Source organism: Plecotus auritus (assembly GCF_963455305.1).
Source record: "Plecotus auritus genome assembly, chromosome: 10".
Lineage (NCBI taxonomy): Eukaryota > Metazoa > Chordata > Mammalia > Chiroptera > Vespertilionidae > Plecotus > Plecotus auritus.
This window is the reverse complement of record NC_137785.1, coordinates 31,102,024-31,119,720: the sequence shown is the minus strand read 5'-3', so window position 1 is coordinate 31,119,720 and position 17,697 is coordinate 31,102,024. Positions and strand designations below refer to the sequence as shown.

At 45.6% G+C, this 17,697-nt stretch overlaps 1 pseudogene across 1 annotated transcript; it reads right to left on the bottom strand.

The window, feature by feature from the left end:
* Positions 1-3,918: 3,918 nt before the first annotated feature.
* LOC308235967 (small ribosomal subunit protein uS5-like) lies at positions 3,919-4,472 on the bottom strand (annotated as a pseudogene). The gene has a single exon. The product of its transcript is annotated as a small ribosomal subunit protein uS5-like (transcript).
* Between the last annotated feature and the right edge of the window lie 13,225 nt (positions 4,473-17,697).

Here is a 17,697-nt window from a genome sequence, read left to right as displayed (position 1 = left end):
CTCAAGGAGGTGCTGGGGGAAAAAAAAAAGAGGGGCTGGGAGCCTGGGTCACCGGGGGGCGTGGCCAGCCTGAAAACAGCCCTCAGCCCCTCACCCAGTCTGGCCATACCCCCATGGGGTGAGGGTCCCCACTGGGGGGCTTGGCCAGCCTGCAAACAGCCATCAGCCCCTCACCCAGGCTGGCCAGGCACCCCAGCAGGGACCCCCATCCTGAAGGGGCTGTGGCCAGCCTGAAAACGGTCCTCAGCCCCTCACCCAGGCTGGCCATGGCCCCATGGAGTAAGAGTCCCTGCTGGGGGGCGTGGCCAGCCTGCAAACAGCCATTATCCCCTCACCCAGGCTGGCCACACCCCCCCCCCCAAGCAGGGACCCTCACCCCATGGGGGCATGGCCGGCCTGCAAACCACCAAAGGCCCCTTGCCCAGGCTGCCTCACGCCCCAAGGGAATCCCCACCCTGATCCGGGACACACTTCAGGGCAAACCAGCCAGCCCCCACCCATGTACCAGGCCTCTATCTATACTAATAAAAGGGTAATATGCTAATTAGACTGGGACACCTTCCAGGAGACCTTCCGGACGTTTTCTGGACAAAGCCATGGTGGCGGGGCCGAGGTAGAGGCAGTTAGAGGCCAAGAGGGGAGGGCAGTTGTGGGTGAGCAGACCAGCAGGGGGGCCAGTTGGAGGCGAGCAGGCCGTCAGTGGGGGTCAGTTGGAGTTGATCAGGACAGTGGGGGTGCAGTTTGGAGTGAGCAGGCCAGCAGGGGGGCAGTTGGGGGTAAGCAGGCCAGCAGGGGGGGCAGTTGGGGGTGAGCACACTGGCACGGGGGGCAGTTGGGGGTGATCAGGCTGGTGGGGGGCATTTGGGGACAAGCAGGCCGGCAGGCAGAGTGGTTAGGGGCAATCAGGCAGGCAGGTGAGCTGTTAGGAGCCAGCAGTCCCGGATTGTGAGAGGGATGTCCAACTGCCGGTTTAGGCCTGATTCCTGTAAACTGGCAGTAGGACATCCTTTGAGGGGTCCCAGATTGGAGAGGGTGCAGGCTGGGCTGAGGGACATCCCCCACCCCGTGCACAAATTTTGTGCACCGGGCCACTAGTATAGTATATAAAATGTTTCTGTATGTTTTAGAGGAAAAGTTAAAGCCAAATACGAGGTAAGTACCCCATCCCCCAACTCTAAAAACAAACAAACAAACAACAACAAAAAAAACAACCCAGGGGTTTTTAGACACATCCTGTAAGATACCTAAGAGAGAGCAGAGCTGGTCATGTGACCATCTCCCCAGCAACCACTTACCATATCACCACTCTCCTCCAGTCTCTGTGTGGTGGCTTTGTAATAGGTCAGCTTGACTAGGCTGAATGAACTATATCCTGGAATTACCTTCTCTGTATGTGTCCATTAGGATGGGCCAAAAGATTCTTGGACCAGATTTGTAGGTCAGAATAAAGCAGCTTCTATTTTGTAGATTACACAAATTGTGTGATCTATATTTTTGCATAGAGCAGCAGCCAGGCTAGCAATTATTCCACCTTCTCCTGGATCTTCCTTCAACTTCAACTCCTTGGCTAGGTGTGTGTTTAGCTCGATGATGAAGGGATGCCAGCTTCTCCTGTAGATGCTCATACCACCAAGGGTAGAGGCAAGTTTTTTCCAGCATGTCCTAGCTTTACCCCACTTTACATCTGTCCTCTCTTCCTAAATGCCTGCCCTGTGCACTTTGAGTGCGAGTATTAGATACTGAGACAATCTTAGGGACTGCTTAACAACCCCACTAATTGCACAAGGCTAACCCCCTGATCTATCTATCTATCTATCTATCTATCTATCATCTATCATCTATCTGTCATCCTATATAATAAAGAGGTAATATGCAAATTGATCATCACACCCTCACACAAGATGGCTGCCCCCAGGTGGTCACAAGATGGCCAGCAGGAGAGGGCAGTTGTGGGCAATCAGGCCAGCATGGGAGGGCAGTTAGGGGCAACCAGGCCAGCAGGGGAGGACAGTTGGGGGTGACTGGGCCTGCAGGGGAGGGAGGGCAGTTGGGGAAGACCAGGTCGGCAGGGGAGGGCAGTTGGGGCAACTGGGCCGGCAGGAGAGGGAGGGTAGTTGGGGGGGACTGGGCCGGCAGGGGAGGGCAATTAGGGGCAACCGGGCCGGCAGGGGAGGGCAGTTGGGGGCAACCGGGCCAGCAGGGGAGGGCAGTTAGGGGCAACCGGGCCAGCAGGGGAGGGCAGTTGGGGGCAACTGGGCCAGCAGGGGAGGGCAGTTGGGGGCAATCAGGCTGGCAAGAGAGCAGTTAGATGTCAATCAGGCTGGCAGGGGAGTGGTTAGGGGGTGATCAGGCTGGCAGGCAGAAGTGGTTAGGGGCAATCAGGCAGGCAAGCAGTTGGGAGCCAGCAGTCCCAGATTGTGAGAGGGATGTCTGACTGCCAGTTTAGGCCCAATCCCTAAACCGGCAGTCAGACATCCCCTGAGGGGTCCCAGATTGGAGAGGGTGCAGGCTGTTAGGGGCAACTGGGCCGGCAGGGGACCCAGGACCCAGGCCAGCTTCAACTTCAACTTGGGGGATGCCCCCCGCCCAGTGCACAAATTTCGTGCACTGGGCCTCTAGTCTAATATATCTCTTCTAGTGGTTCAGCCTCTCTGATTGAAACCTAATACATTCTGTAAGCAGAGACTTTTTTTTTCAGAGACTCTTTATGTCTGAGAAATCACTGTTATATCAAGCTGTTGTTGTTGGACAAGTTGCAGTGCTTTCCTCCTCTCCTCTGTGAGAGGAGGGGTCTTCTTCATCCCCAAAAAGTCTGATGCAGAAAGTGAGATTGACATTTTACTCACAGGACAAAAATCGTAAGTCATGTTTGTACCCCATTGTATTCAGTTTGTTCAATATACTTTGCTAAATTATTTTTGTCTCTAAACTGAGCAGATGCTCAAGATCAGCATCCCCAGCATTCCAGGGGCTTGTTAGAAATGCAGAATCCCTTACCCCTTAACCCCTGGATTTACTGAATCAAAACCTGAATTTTGACAAAATCTGTCAGTGATTTGTTACATAATGAAGTTTAAGAAGTGCAGTCTATAGAACACTACTTTTGGGGGATGAAACCTTTTTTAAAAAATTACCATTAATTGTTGAAGTGGATTCTTATTGGATCCACTTGCTTCTTGGATATACAGTTTTAAAATATATGATCAATATCTGGCACACCTTAGACCAGCTGTGGGCAAACTATGGCCCGCGGGCCGGATCCGGCCTGTTCAGCTGTTCAATCTGGCCCGCGGAGCCGAAAGAGCGGAGGGTTCTCTTGCTCTCCCCTCCGCTCCTTTACTTTGAATTTATATTAGTTCACACAAACACTCCATCCATGCTTTTGTTCCGGCCCTCTGGTCCAGTTTAAGAACCCATTGTGGCCCTCGAGTCAAAAAGTTTGCCCACCCCTGTCTTAGGCCATCCTGTCTTAATTTCCTTATAACAATTACAATTTTTATAACCATGTCAACTGACATTTTTATAACTGAGCAAACTGAGAGACCCAGAAGGTGTGGCCTGGAAGGTAAAGAGCTGGAAAGATTTGATAGAAGTCACTAAGGACTACTACACACCCAAAACAACAATTCTGGCCCAGCTGGTGTGGCTCAGTGATTGAGCACTGACCTATGAACCAGGAGGTCAGGTTTTGATTCCTGGTCAGGGCATATGCCTGGGTTGCAGGCTTGATCCCCAGTGTGGGGCATGCAAGAGGCAGCGGATCAATGATTCTCTCTCATCATTGATGTTTCTATCTCTCTCTCCCTCTCCTTTCCTTTCTGAAATCAATAAAAATATTTTAAAAAATTATGTGGTGGCCACAGCTGGAGCCTGGGTCTTTCCAAGTGGGTTGGTGAATTCTTGATACACAGTCTCTTTTCAGAAGTCTGGGGTGAGATAGCTGTAGGTCTGAGAGATGGCAGCAAAGGTGGCTTTGGCGAAGAGGCCAGGGTGGCAGTGCAGCCCCTGGCCGAGGTATAGCAGTCGTCACTACTGGCCATCAGTAGCAGCTTCTTGGGCACAGGGGCCGAGATGATGCCAATAATTCTGGGGCAGAGATGAGGCACACCAGCACAGAGCTACAGCAGCTAGTCATCTTGTAAGGGATGGTGTGGGGCTTGCCGATCTTGTTCCTCCAGTAGCCTCACTGCACAGGGACAATAGAGAGCTTGATCAGGATGATGACTCCACGGATACAGTGGCTACTTCCTTGGAGCACTGGAACCGGGTCCTCTGGCCAGCACGTCTGCTTTTGCATGGGCATATTTTTCAAAACCTCATCCTTGAGAGATGGCCCCAGGAAAAAAGTCAATAATCTCAGATTCTTTGATGTGCAGGGAGAAGATACAGATATTCTCCAGGGATTTGATCTTCGTGTTCTTAACCAGGTGACCCAGCTTGGTGACAGGGATCCACTCCTTGTCCTCGTTCATGCCTCTGCTAGCTGCACGGCCTCAGCCCAGTCCTGACCCCCACCATGACCTTGGCCCTGGATGCTGCTGCCAAATCCTCCATGGAAGTTGCTGCAGCCTCCCATGCCAAGGCCCCTGGAATTCCAGGCCTTCCTGTAGCACTGGTGTCATCTGAAGATAAAGCAGATTTGAAACTTTTATCTAAATAAATTTAGAAATTTAGTTTTTTACTTTGTTAACAGTATTACAGATACCTCTCATTACCTACCTCCTACTCTTTGCTCCACTCCACCCAACGCCTGCCCTGCCCTAGGACTTCATCTCGCTATTGTCTCTGTCCATGGGCTATGCATATATATTCTTTGGTTAATCTCTTTCCATTCCCCACCACACCCTTCCCCTCTGAGATCTCTTCTTGTTCCTTTATCCATATTTCTGGACGTATTTTTTTTCCTGGATGTATTTTGATCATCAGTTTATTTTGTTCATTAGATTCCACATAGAAGTGAGATCATGTGATATTTGTGTTTCTCTGACTGGCTTTTTTTTGCTTAGCATAATAATCTCTAGGTCCATCCATACTGTCTCAAAGTGTAAGAGAGCTTCTTTTTTACAGCTGCATAGTATTCCATTTTAAAATGTACTAATGGATACTTGGGCTCTTTCTAGATCTTAGCTACTGTAAATTGTGCTGCTATGAACATAGGGGTGCATATATTCTTTCTAAGTGGTGTTTTGGGATTCATAGGATATATTCCTAGAAGTGGGATCACAGAGTCAAATGCCAGTTCCATTTTTAATTTTTTTTCAAAAGTTACTTATTATGTGTTATTTATTTATTTATTATTGATTTCAGAGAGGAAGGGAGAGGGAGAGAGAGACAGAAATATCAATGATGAGAGACAATCACCGATTAGCTGCATCCTGTGCGGCCCCTACTGGGGATTGAGCCTGCAACCCGGGCATGCGCCGTGACCGGAATAGAACCCGGGACCCTTCAGTCTGCAGGCTGACGCTCTATCCACTGAGCCAAACCGGCTTGAGCCATTTTTAATTTTTTGCCATTCTGACAGGTGTGAGGTGATACCTCATTGTATTTTTAACTTGCATCTCGCTGATGATCAGTGATGCTGAGCATTTTTTCATGTTTATTGGCTATCTGTATGCCCTCTTTGGAGAAGTTTCTATTCAGGTCCTTTGCCCATTTTTTAATTGGATTGTTTGTCTTCCTTTTGTTGAGTTGTAGGGATTCTTTCTATATTTTGGAAATTAACCCCTTATTAACAATTTGTTGGTGATTTCCTTGGCTGTGCAGAAGCTTTTTAGTTTGATTAGTCCCATAGTTTATTTTTCCTTTGTTTCTCATGCTTTAGTTGATGTATTGTCGAAAATATTGCTTTGTGAGATGTCTGAGATTTTACTGCTTATGTTTTCTTCTAGGGTTTTGATGGATTCACGACTTAGATTTAACTCATTGAGTATGGTGGTGGCTATAGGTTTGTCATATATGGTATGGCCTTTATTTTGTTGAGGTATGATCCCTCTATTCCCACTTTTCTGAGAGTTTTTTTTTATCATAAATGGGTGCTGGATTTTGTCAAATGATGTTTTTTTGCCTCTATTGATAGGAACATGTGATTTTTATTCTTCGTTTTGTTTATGTGATCACAACAATCAATCATAATAATTGATTTGCGAATATTGTACCAGCCTTGCATCCCTGGAATAAATCCCACTTGATCAAGGTGTATGATCTTTTTAATGTATTGCTGGATCTGATTTCCTAATATTTTGTTGAAGATTTTATCATCTATGTTCATCAGGGATATTGGCCTGTAATTTTATTTCTTTTTTTTTAAAGTATATTTTATTGATTATTTTGCAGAGAGGAAGGGAGAGGGATAGAGAGTTAGAAACATCGATGAGAGAGAAACATTGATCAGCTGCCTCCTGCACACCCGCCACTGGGGATGTGCCCGCAACCAAGGTACACGCCCTTGACCAGAATCGAACCTGGGACCCTTTAGTCCGCAGGCCGACGCTCTATCCACTGAGCCAAACCAGTTAGGGCTAATTTTCTTTCTTTGTAGTGTCTTTATCTGGTTTTGGAATTAGGGTAATCCTGGCCTCATAAAAAAAGCTTGGAAGTCTTCCTCCTCTTGAATTTTTTGGAATACTTTGAGGAGGATAGGTGTTAGTTCTTTGAATGTTTGGTAAAAGTTGCCTGTAAAACCATTCAGTCCAGGACTTTTGCTTGCTGGGAGTTTTTTTTATTACTGCTTCAATTTCATTAGTTGTTATTGGTCTATTCAGGTTTTCTGATTCTTCCTGATTGAGTTTTAGAAGATTGTGTGTGTGGGAACCCTAATCAAAGTCTGCCGAATGTTCAAGGCCAATTGGAGTGTGGGGGCCCTGTCCAGAGTATGCCAGATGTTCAAGGTCAATATGAGCAAGGACACAGAGATTGTATTGTATATGAAAGGTTTGGAGTTGGGCTGGGGTTGCACAGAACTGACTCAAGGCTCAGTGTAGTAAAAAAGATAGTTATTCAAGGCACCTGGGTGCAGGTGAGCTGAGTCTGAGAAAGGAAAGGAGTCAATGCTGAATGGGGCGGGGGCAGGCTTTTTATGTGCGTAGGGAGAGCTGCAGATGGCTTAGGCTTGACACACGTATCAGAACCATGCCCCTGGTCGTAGTTTTACGGTCTTGCCCTTTGTCCTGCTGGCTCCAGACGTCCTTCCTCCTGGAAGCTGTTCAGGGTTGTGGTCTTCAGGAATTTCTGTAAAATAACCACTCAAGCGGAGCATGTTTGTGCGAGGCTTAGGCTTGCAGAACGAGCTTTCTTTCGTTAGCCCCTGCTGAGTCAGCCCTGTTTCTTGATTAACCCTTTCAGTATACGCTGTGCTGGCGTACTTTTCTACAACCCAAATACTGATGTCACTATTTGGCAAGAAGCCTCTTTTGTCCAAAGTGGTATAAAGCCAGTGTGTGGCTGCTTAGTATGGCTTCTGTGTGTGCTGCTGTATTAGAAAGGGCTGCCTTGTACAGCTGCTTTGTGAAGCTACTTTGAAGAAATGTTTTGTCTGATGGCTTTAGTAATGGCTACTTGGTCAGCAATAACGACGCTTCTATATGCCTACGACTGCTCATATCTTCTCAGTCCAATACCCGGCATCCGTGAAGGTCCAGTTCCTAGCAGAGAAGGACCTGTGCTCCCGCAGTGTATTTCTAGAAATTTGTCCATTTTGCTCATGTTGTTCAGCTTATTGGCATATAGTTGTTCATAGTTTTTCTTAACAATTCTTTGTATTTCTGTGATCTCAGATATTACTTCGTCTCTTTCATTTCTGATTTTATTTATTTGGGCTCTTTTTCTTTGTTTCTTAAAAAAAAATCTTTATTGTTGAAAGTATTACATAATGTCCCCCTTTCCCTACCATTGACCCCTCCACCCGGCAGCCCCTGCCACCCCCCCCCCCCCCCCCCGCTCTGGCCCTGCCCCAGGCCTTCACCACCCTGTTGTCTGTGTCCATGGGTTATACATATATGCATAGACATTGTTTGGTTGATCACCTCCCACCTACCCACCCTCCCCCACCTTCCGCCTGAGATTCTGCACTCTGTTCCACGCTTCCATGTCTCTGGATCCACTCCATTCATCAGTGTATTTTGTTACTTGTTACAGAGAACCGGAATAAATCAAGCAATGCTCAGAGAGTTTGGAGTCACACTTTATTCACTGCGGTGGGCTTAGAGGAAATGAATTCAAATTCTAAGCAGAGCTACAAGCAGAACTTCCCTTTTTATCAAAGATCCAGCCCTATGTGCGCTTAGTGGTTATCTCGCTGCTGGCCTTGAAAACGACACAGTTCTATCCAATTAAAAAATGCACCTGGCATGGCATTGAGAATATGGGCATAACTAGTCTCTGGCCTACAAGGTCAGACAGCTAAGTTTATCTTCCTCATTATTCAAGCAGGCTAAAGCAGGCTAGAAAGTGTTATGCCCAGATTTTGTGATCCCCAAAGACCACCAGGGAGCCAAGTCCGATGCAAAAGCAAAGAGCCTTTAATCGAGCTAGCTCGAGCTCCCCATCCACCACACTCGCCAACGCAGCAGCAGTAGGCAGAGAGAGAGAGAGCCCCAGGCCCCAAACGCGCTGATTTATAGGGGGCCTGGGAGAGGTAGGAGGGGTGAGGTAGTGTGGCCTCCACTGATTGGTCGGGGTCAGGTTGTACATGGGAGCAGGGCGCGGCTTACTTTCCTCTTGCATTTCTATTGGCTAATTCAAAAGTGTGGGTTGGGCTCTTGGAGAGGTTCTAGGGCAGGAACCTGACTCCACGAGGTGGAGGACATGGAACAAAGGGAACATGGAGTCGGTCTTTCCCCGCCCTTTCAGAAAGCAAAGTTATTTTAAAAAAATATGTTTTATTGATTTTTTACAGAGAGGAAGGGAGAGGGATAGATAGTTAGAAACATCAATGAGAGAGAAACATCGATCAGCTGCCTCCTGCACACCCCGTATTGGGGATGTGTCCGCAACCAAGGTACATGCCCTTGACCAGAATCCAACCTGGGACCCTTCAGTCCTCAGGCCGATGCTCTATCCACTGAGCCAAACCGGTTAGGGCAAAAGCAAAGTTATTTTTTTTAGAATAAGAGGCCATCTAAAAAATAGCAGAGAATTCCAAATAGTAGTTTTACAAAATAGGGGTTAGCCTTCTCAACTTAGATTACATATATGAGTGAGATCATGTGATACTTGTCTTTCTCTAACTAGCTTACTGCACTTAGCATGATACTCTCCATGTCCTTCCATGCTGTCTCAAGGGGTAAGAGATTTTTCTTTTTTACTGCTGCATACCATTCCATGGCATAAATGTACTAGAGCTTTTTTATCCACTCATCTACTTATGGGCACTTGGGCTCTTTTCAGATCTTAGCTATTGCAAATTGAATTGCTATGAACATAGTGGTGCATACATTCTTTCTGATTGGTGTTTTGGGATTCTTGGGATATATTCCTAGAAGTAGGATCACTGGGTCAAATGTCAGTTCCATATTTAAATTAAAAAAATATTTTTATTGATTTCAGAGAGGAAGGGAGAGGGACGGAGAGATAAAAACATCAATGATGAGAGAGAATCATTGATTAGCTGCCTCCTGCATGCCTCACACTGAAAATCAAGCCCAAAAAACAGGCATGTGCCCTGACCAGGAATCGAACCATGACCTCTTGGTTCATAGGTCGACACTCAACCACTGAGCCATATTTATGGTGAGCCTTGAGGCTTGGGGTTTGGGCCCGGGTGGAGCCACTACAAGTATAGATCTTGGTGAAGAATTCGCCTAACCCTGCAGATAATGCAGGCAGGCCTGATGGCAGCTGGATGGCTTGGCTTCTTTGCCCTGAGGGGCACATTGAGACTCAATCATGAAATTCCAGCAAAGGTGGTCAATTGCTAATCTTGTTGTGTCTTACAGGTAAGGCCAAATTGAAACGACTTAATACAATAGATAAATTGGTCTTAATTTGATTCTTTAATAAAAATAAGGGTGATTTTAGGGAGAAAAATTATATTTTAATAGGGAATTATTAAAATTGAAATGTTCGTTGTTGTTTTGTTTTTTGTATGTTTTGTTCCTTCCACCGGACCACTTGTTGTAATTCTTGCTGCTCTAACTTTTGAAATTTTATAACAGTTTGTCTCCATCAGGTTATAAGCCCTACTCATGCTCAGGGAATACCACCTCTAGACATCTCCATGTCCAGGCATTGTCCCTCTGACAGAGAGCAAGATCTCTTGGCTCTGAAAGAGAATCTCCGCCTCCTCCTCAGCATGGAAGTAGCTTCAGAAGTGATGTGACAACCCTTTCCCCTAAAAGAATTCAGAGCCAAGCTCCTTGAGGGGATGTGGTAGGCACTTAGACAGACGTGATCAGAGCAAGGACGATGGACCAATTGGAGGAGAAATGCATGGGACCCTAAGATGTGCTTCTCACCACTCCAACTGCTCTGCAGCTGGTAATGGAGGAACCTGTGTAGACTCTCTCTCCCTCTCCCTTCCTCTAAGAAAGCCAACAGGTTTTAGAACAACTAATGGAGATAGGATCAATTAGTGTAAAAAGAAGTGGGAATTTGTAGGAAATGGATCTTTGTGATCCATCCCCAGCATGGTTGGCTTTTGATGGAATTTACTGAATTTCCCCAGGGCAAACAGAATGTAGGGAGGAGGGAAGAGAAACAAAGAACTGTGCACAGGGGCCAACCTCATGGTGGAAACCCCGGAGGTGCCTGCCTCAGCTAGACAGGGGTGCGGAGGCAGCTATAAAGGCCTCAGCCCAGTATTTTAAATGGTCCAATGGGAGACAGCAAGACCTAGGGGACATATGAGGGAACAGGAGACCCCATAGTACTCAACCAATGAGGAACCAGAGGAGGGACTAAATAAGTAGGCTATGATCACTACTCCATGTGTGCCTGTACAATGGGATGGACACTGATTCTCAGGAGTTCCAGTTTTGGAAGCTGAAAAGACCAAGATCAAGGTTCTGACAGGTTTTGTTTTTTGGTGATGGTTCTCTTCCTGGCTTGCTTTTGACCCCTTTATTTCTGTGCCTTCTAGTGGCCTTTCCTCTGTGTGCCTTTGCAGTCAATGGCCCCTTTTCTTGAAGGATATTGTTTGTTTGTGCATAGGTAACTCTATTGTCTCATCCTGTAGAATCCCAGAAGTCTTAACAGCCTTCTTGCATTCTGTCCCATTTTTTAAAAATTTAAAGTTTTTTAAAAAGTGGGAAAGAACAATCTGGTTGTTCTGTGGAGGATGGGTAAGAGAAGGAGACTGAGGCTGGGGCAGGGAGCCAGAGAAGGTGATGACAGTGTTGAAGCATAGCAGGGGCAGGTGGGAGAGATACTGAGGAAGAGTGGAGGAAACTTATGCACAGGTTAAAATCTTTCCAGAGAGGAAAGCAGTGTTCTCATTGGGGCAGTACTGATAGGGGCAGAAATGTAATATTGGGGACCAGCTATAATTGTAAGAATTATTAATCATGTTGTGAACCATAATTGTTTTGTTCTGATTAAAGAAGACACATTCTAACCTGGCTGGACGTTGCAGGCGGTACCTGGGAGCTCTCCTGGAAATGCGGCCCATCCTCTACATCCAGGAGCTGCCTATGATCATGGAAAGATGAACAACCTTGTTGCTGAAACCAGAGCCTCCAGCCCTTTGCATATTGCCAATCTGCATTATCTGTAAACTGTCCACTTGGCATACCCTTTTGGCTACTTCCCCATGTAGTCTTTGTCCTTCTACCCAATATAAGCAGCTGGTTTATGGTGGGGGGCAAAGCAGATTTTTGTGGATGACCTGCTCTCCCATACTGCGGCAGTATTGGAATAAACACTCATATATGATTCAACCCTGTCTCTGCTTAATTGGCTCAAGTAGTAACAGGCAGCCCAGACCCGTTGGTTGTGCGGTTACAGTACTTCCCTTCCACTTCTGCGATTTTATTCCTGCTGTGCCCCTCCCTCAGTCACACTTATTCCTTATCTTCAATACTACCTCCTCCTCAGATGTTCCCTCCCAGAAAAGCCTGCTCTGCCCTTCCCAGGTTTGCTGGGTTACCTCCTCTGGACTCAGAGCTAAATCTCTTTTTGGATTATGAATGTCTGAAAACCCAATTCCAAGTAGTTTTCCCCCTCCCAAATAAGAAATATCTTGGCGCTCACATTGTTTTAAAAAAACTGGTGCAGGTGAGGTGTGATTCAGCAGCTCAAACACGGGAAGGCACTCAGAATGAGCAAAACCCTCTGTAGTCTGACTGACTGGGTTTGAATCCTGACTCCACCATTCACAGGCAGATGAGTTTGGGCAAGTCTCTCAATCACTCTGGCTTCAGTTTTCTCATTTATGAGTTGGGGACAATAAGAATACCTACTTTTCAGTATTGTTGTGGCATTTAAATGAGATAATATGCATAAGCTCTTTGAACAGTGCTTGAACACAAGTGACTGTTCAGTGACTATCATGGTGATGATGATAACGACATTGAGGAACCAGTTTTCTGTTCATCCACCTTCTATTGTTTTCTTGGCTCTTCCTAAGTTCTGGCAACCCCAGGCTCTTCCACTTGGTTGAGAACTGGCTTACCCTGCAGCCTTCAAGGAGAGGGAGAAAGATGTGGTTTTAGAGGCTAACATGGAAGAGGTAGGCTGCTTCTCTTTAGTATAAACATCTGGAGGCCATTTATTTAAGTTTCATTGGCTCAGGAAGGTTCACATGCCTACTGCTGAACCAATCTCTGAGCCAGAATATGGTTCCCAAACCATATGACTGCTATGCTGCAGCTCCCCAGGCTTCTTTCTTACCTCCTTCCCCAGATCACACAAAGGGAGCTCTTCCCTTCCAGCTCCTAATGCCATGAGACAATGGACTGAGAGCAAAAGGGTAAGGCTCTTTAGAGACAAAGCTTAATTGTAAGTTACACCATGGTAAAGCATCCCCCATGCTTTACCATGGTGTAACTGCCAAATGAAATTGTAATATATTTAAAATGTATAACAAGGTGATTTGATATATGTATACGTTGTGAAATTATTAGCATAATCAAGTTAGTTAACACATCCATCATCTCACATAGTTACTTCTTTTTTGTTTTGTTACATAGTTACTTTTTATTTTTTATTTTGGTGAGAATGCTTAAGATCTACTCTCAGCATATTTTAGTATACAGTACGGTATTGTTAATCATATTCACCATGTTATACATTAGAATCTCAAACCATATTCATTTTATAACTGTAAGGTTATACATTTTTACCAGCTTGTCCCCATTATCCCTACCCTCTAGCCCCTGGCAACCATCATTCTACATTCTGTTTCTATGATTCCACATTTAAGTGATAACACACAGTATTTGTCTTTCTCTGACTTATTTCACTTAGTATAACACCCTTAAGATCCATCTATGTTGCCAAAATGGCAGGATTTCATATTTCTCATGGCTGAATCATATTCCTTTGTGTATATATTCCATGTCTTTTACCCATTTATTTTTAAAATATATATTTTTATTGATTTCAGAGAGGAAGGGAGAGGGAGAGAAAAATAGAAACATCAATGATGAGAGAGAATCATTGATCAGCTGCCTCCTGCACGACCCTCACTGGGGATTGTGCCCACAACCCAGGCATATGCTCTGACCAGGAATTGAACCATGACCTCCTGGGTTCATAGGTTGATGCTCAACCACTGACCCACACTGGCCGGGCTATCCATATATTAATTGTCAGGCACTTAGGTCCCGCCCCCCCCCCCCCCCCCCATATCTTGGCTATTGTGAATAATGCTATAATGACAACAGGAGTATAGGTACCTTTTTGAGACAGTGATTTTATTTCCTATGGATATATGCCCAGAAGTGGGATTGCTGGATCATATGGTACTACTATTTTTCACTTTTTGGAGGAACCTCCATACTGTTTTCCATAGTGGCTGTACATCCCACCACAGTGCATAAGGGTTCACTTTTGGGCCAGTCTTTTTAAGAAGCAAGTGTGCTTTCTTCACTCTTTGCTTGGGCTCTGAGCCCTTAGGAGATGGTGTAATTACTAACTAAGTGGAAGGAGTCTGGATCCCTGCTTTCATATGTGGATCACCAGAAATGTCCACATTGGTAGGTTCTGTGGGTGAGAAATAAACTATTTTGAGAGCTACTGATTTGAAGTTTTTAAAAATATATTTTTATTTTTATTGTTTTCAGAGAGGAAGAGAGAGGGAGAGAGAGATGGAAACATCAATGATGAGAGAGAATCATTGATAGCTACCTCCTGCATGCCCCTACTAGGGATCAAGCCTGCAATCCGGGCATGTGCCTTTGAATAGAATCGAACCCGGGACCCTTCAGTCTGCAGGCTGTCGCTCTATCCACTGAACCAAACTGGCTAGGGCTGATTTCAAGTTTGTGATAGCTGCTAGTGAGACCCCAGACAATAAACCCTATAGGTTTCATTGCTCCCTCCCAATCATCTCAAACTGTTTGTGGTTATGGTGTAGGACTCATTTTTTTTTTTTTTTTTTTTTTTTTTATATCTCCAACGTTTCAGGAACTGATCCTTTGGTCTATACCTTATTTGACAAGACAAGTCTCTCTTTTTTTTTTTTTTTAAAAATATATTTTATTGATTTTTTACAGAGAGGCAGGAAGAGGGATAGATAGTCAGAAACATCGATGAGAGAGAAACATCGATCAGTTGCCTCTTGCACACCTCCTACTGGGGATGTGCCCGCAACCAAGTTACATGCCCTTGACCGGAATCGAACCTGGGACCTTTCAGACCGCAGGCTGACGCTCTATCCACTGAGCCAAACCGGTTTTTTAAGACAAGTCTCTTGATCATATACTTGGATGTAATGACAATGTCAAATTGCTGTAAGTTTTAAAGCACTTATTGGCAATTTCTGCACTTACCTTGTTGCAGACCATTAAGAGTGGTGGACAGTACTGGCACTGCTTTAGTTTATGGCCTTATTTTTTCTCCATAGCATTTTCCATGCTCTGTAATCCTCTCACTTTAGAGGTCTAGTTATTTATGGTTTTCTTCCCCACTAAAATGTAGGCTCCTTCGGAAAGGTGTCTTATTTTCTTTTCTCTGTTGTGGTTCTAGTTCCTAGTGCAGTGCCTGGTACATCTTAGGTGCTCAGAAAGTATTGGTTGGATGAGGAATAAATCACGAATTTCATGGTTTCGGAGAGGCATGGGAGGAGAAGGCAGTTCATCCCTGTTATAGAAGCTGTCTACAATCAGAATAGGAACCAAATTTTAACCAGTTCATTGACAGCTGCTTGACTTCCTGGTTTGCTGCTTTGCAGACCATACTAGGTCTGGTTCTTACAACCCACCTCCCTTAGTTTCCCCCATTAGCGATTAGACTGCTGGGAACTGTCACTATCTGGTGATAAGTCTCTCTTCCACCCTAGCTTATAAGTTCTGTGGGGGTGAGGTTGGAATGTAAATAGTGACTGCTATGTCCCCAGAGTCAGGCAGCACAGTCAAGGCCCTTGGTCAACATGAATAAATTTGTGGCATGAACGCATGACTGTCGGCAGGAGGAGAGGCTGCCCTGGGGAAACAATTCCCTACCCTGTCTCCCAGGGCCCCATCCCTTGGTAGGGTCCCAGGGTTGGTTTTGAGCTCTGGTCCACTGGGCTGTCTGAATTACTGAGAGGGTTAACTTCAAACCCCTGCAGGCAGATAGGGCAGGGGTCCAGTGGAAAACAAAGGCAGGTGGAACATAGGCAGGGGCAGACATGGCAGTTTGAGCAGCCTAACCACAGGAACCAACCACGCAGAAATAATAAAATGTTTCTGGACTCAAAGCGGGCGGCATGGGAAACCAAGGGAGGGCCTGTAGCAACTAGCGGTACGAACACACAGAAACAGGGAAAGTTCAGGTCCGTTGCTGGGCAAGAACAATTGAGGGAGTCAATCAGGTGACAACACAGGTAGACATATAGCAGGCTTGTGGCAAATATATACCCCTGGACTACAAGACTTTAATGGGCAGCCCATTACTGGGTCCCCCTCCTCTTGCGGGGAGTCTGAATCTGCTTGTAATAAAATTTCCACACTTTTGCTTAAATCTTCTGGTCCATGGAGCTCATTCTTCAGTGTCACAAGACACGATCCCGGGAAAACACCTGGGCTCACCATTCCGGTCATCACTACCACTTCCTTCCCTATCAAGCAACCTCACATTGCAGGCTCAGATTGACAGCATTTGGCTCTCCAGATATGGAAGAGTAGGAATCTCATTTGGCACAAGTGGATACTTAAGAGTCAAGGTCAGTAACACAGTAGTATATATTTGTTGATTTGTTCATGAATTGAAGAGGAAGTTACCGAGAAAATAAGTCCGTCATGTAGAAAATCAAGATGATGAGTATGATGAGGCTTCCCATAACAATCCCCAAGACTGCAATGTAGAAGACTTGGTGGGAGGTCTCAGCTGCCAAGGCTCGTTCATTCCATTTATTGCTGTGCCTTGTCTGATTTGAGGGTTGAGGTAGAATAGGAATAGATGGGCTTAAAAGGATTATTGTATAAGGGTAAACCATGGAACTGTATGGACGTAGGGTGGGGACCTGAACCCACAGAGAGAAACAAGGAAGAATTCGAGTCAGGGTTCTGACCAGGAGGAAGAGGGAGGGGAGGATTCAGGGAGGGAGAGCATGACTCAGATTCCCACCTGGATAGAGAAGATCAAGGCTATCATGCCTATGGGAAAACACAAGAAGCAGGCCAAAATCGACAGGCACATGTAATCTTCGGGGGGCTTGTCAGGCAAAATTTCCAGTGCCTGGGGGAAGAGAGTGGGTTATGGCTTAATATGGTTTCTGGACTTTACCATCCCCTATGATCTCATCCCTTTTCACACTAATATCTCTCATTTGCTCCTGTAAAATCTTCATTTAAAACTCTCACTGACTCTAACTCCCATCATATTCTCTCTAACCTCTTCCTATCCCCTCTAATAGCTCCCTGTCCCCTAGAATTCCCAGGCCCAACATTCTCCCATGCCCTAATTCCTCTCGGTTCCTTGAAACCCTTTTCATGTCTCCCATAACCTCCTCCCTGTTTTCTATAACTGCCTTGCAGATCCCTACAGCATGTCTTTCTTGGCCCCATCCTGTCCACCCAAATCTCTCTGACTCTGATGACTCTCACTTGTCCTCCCTGAAACCTCAATTAATCCACTATCATTGTCCTATAATTGCCTCACTGTCACACAAGCAACCATGTCTTTGCCTCTATAAAACAAAGAAGACCCTCACTCAACACTTTAACAATCTCAGTTTATCTATAAAACCTTCATTATCCCTTATAAAAATTCTCACCCTAGCCCTAGCTGGTTTGGCTCAATGGATAGAGTGTCGGCCTGCCAACTGAAGGGTCCCGGGTTCAATTCCAGTCAAGGGCATGTACCTCAGTTGCAGGTTCCTCACTAGCCTGGGCCCTGGTCGGGGCTCGTGCAGGAGGCAACCAATCGATGTGTTTCTCTCACGTTGATATTTCTCTGTGTTTTCCCCTCTTTCTTCCACTCTTTCTAAAAATCAATAGAAAAATATCCTTGGGTGAGGATTAAAAAAAAAATATCTCATCCTGTAAAACTTCTAATGACACTAATAGCTCTCTATTTGTCCCATTTATAATATCCCTCACTTTGTCCCTATGAATCTGT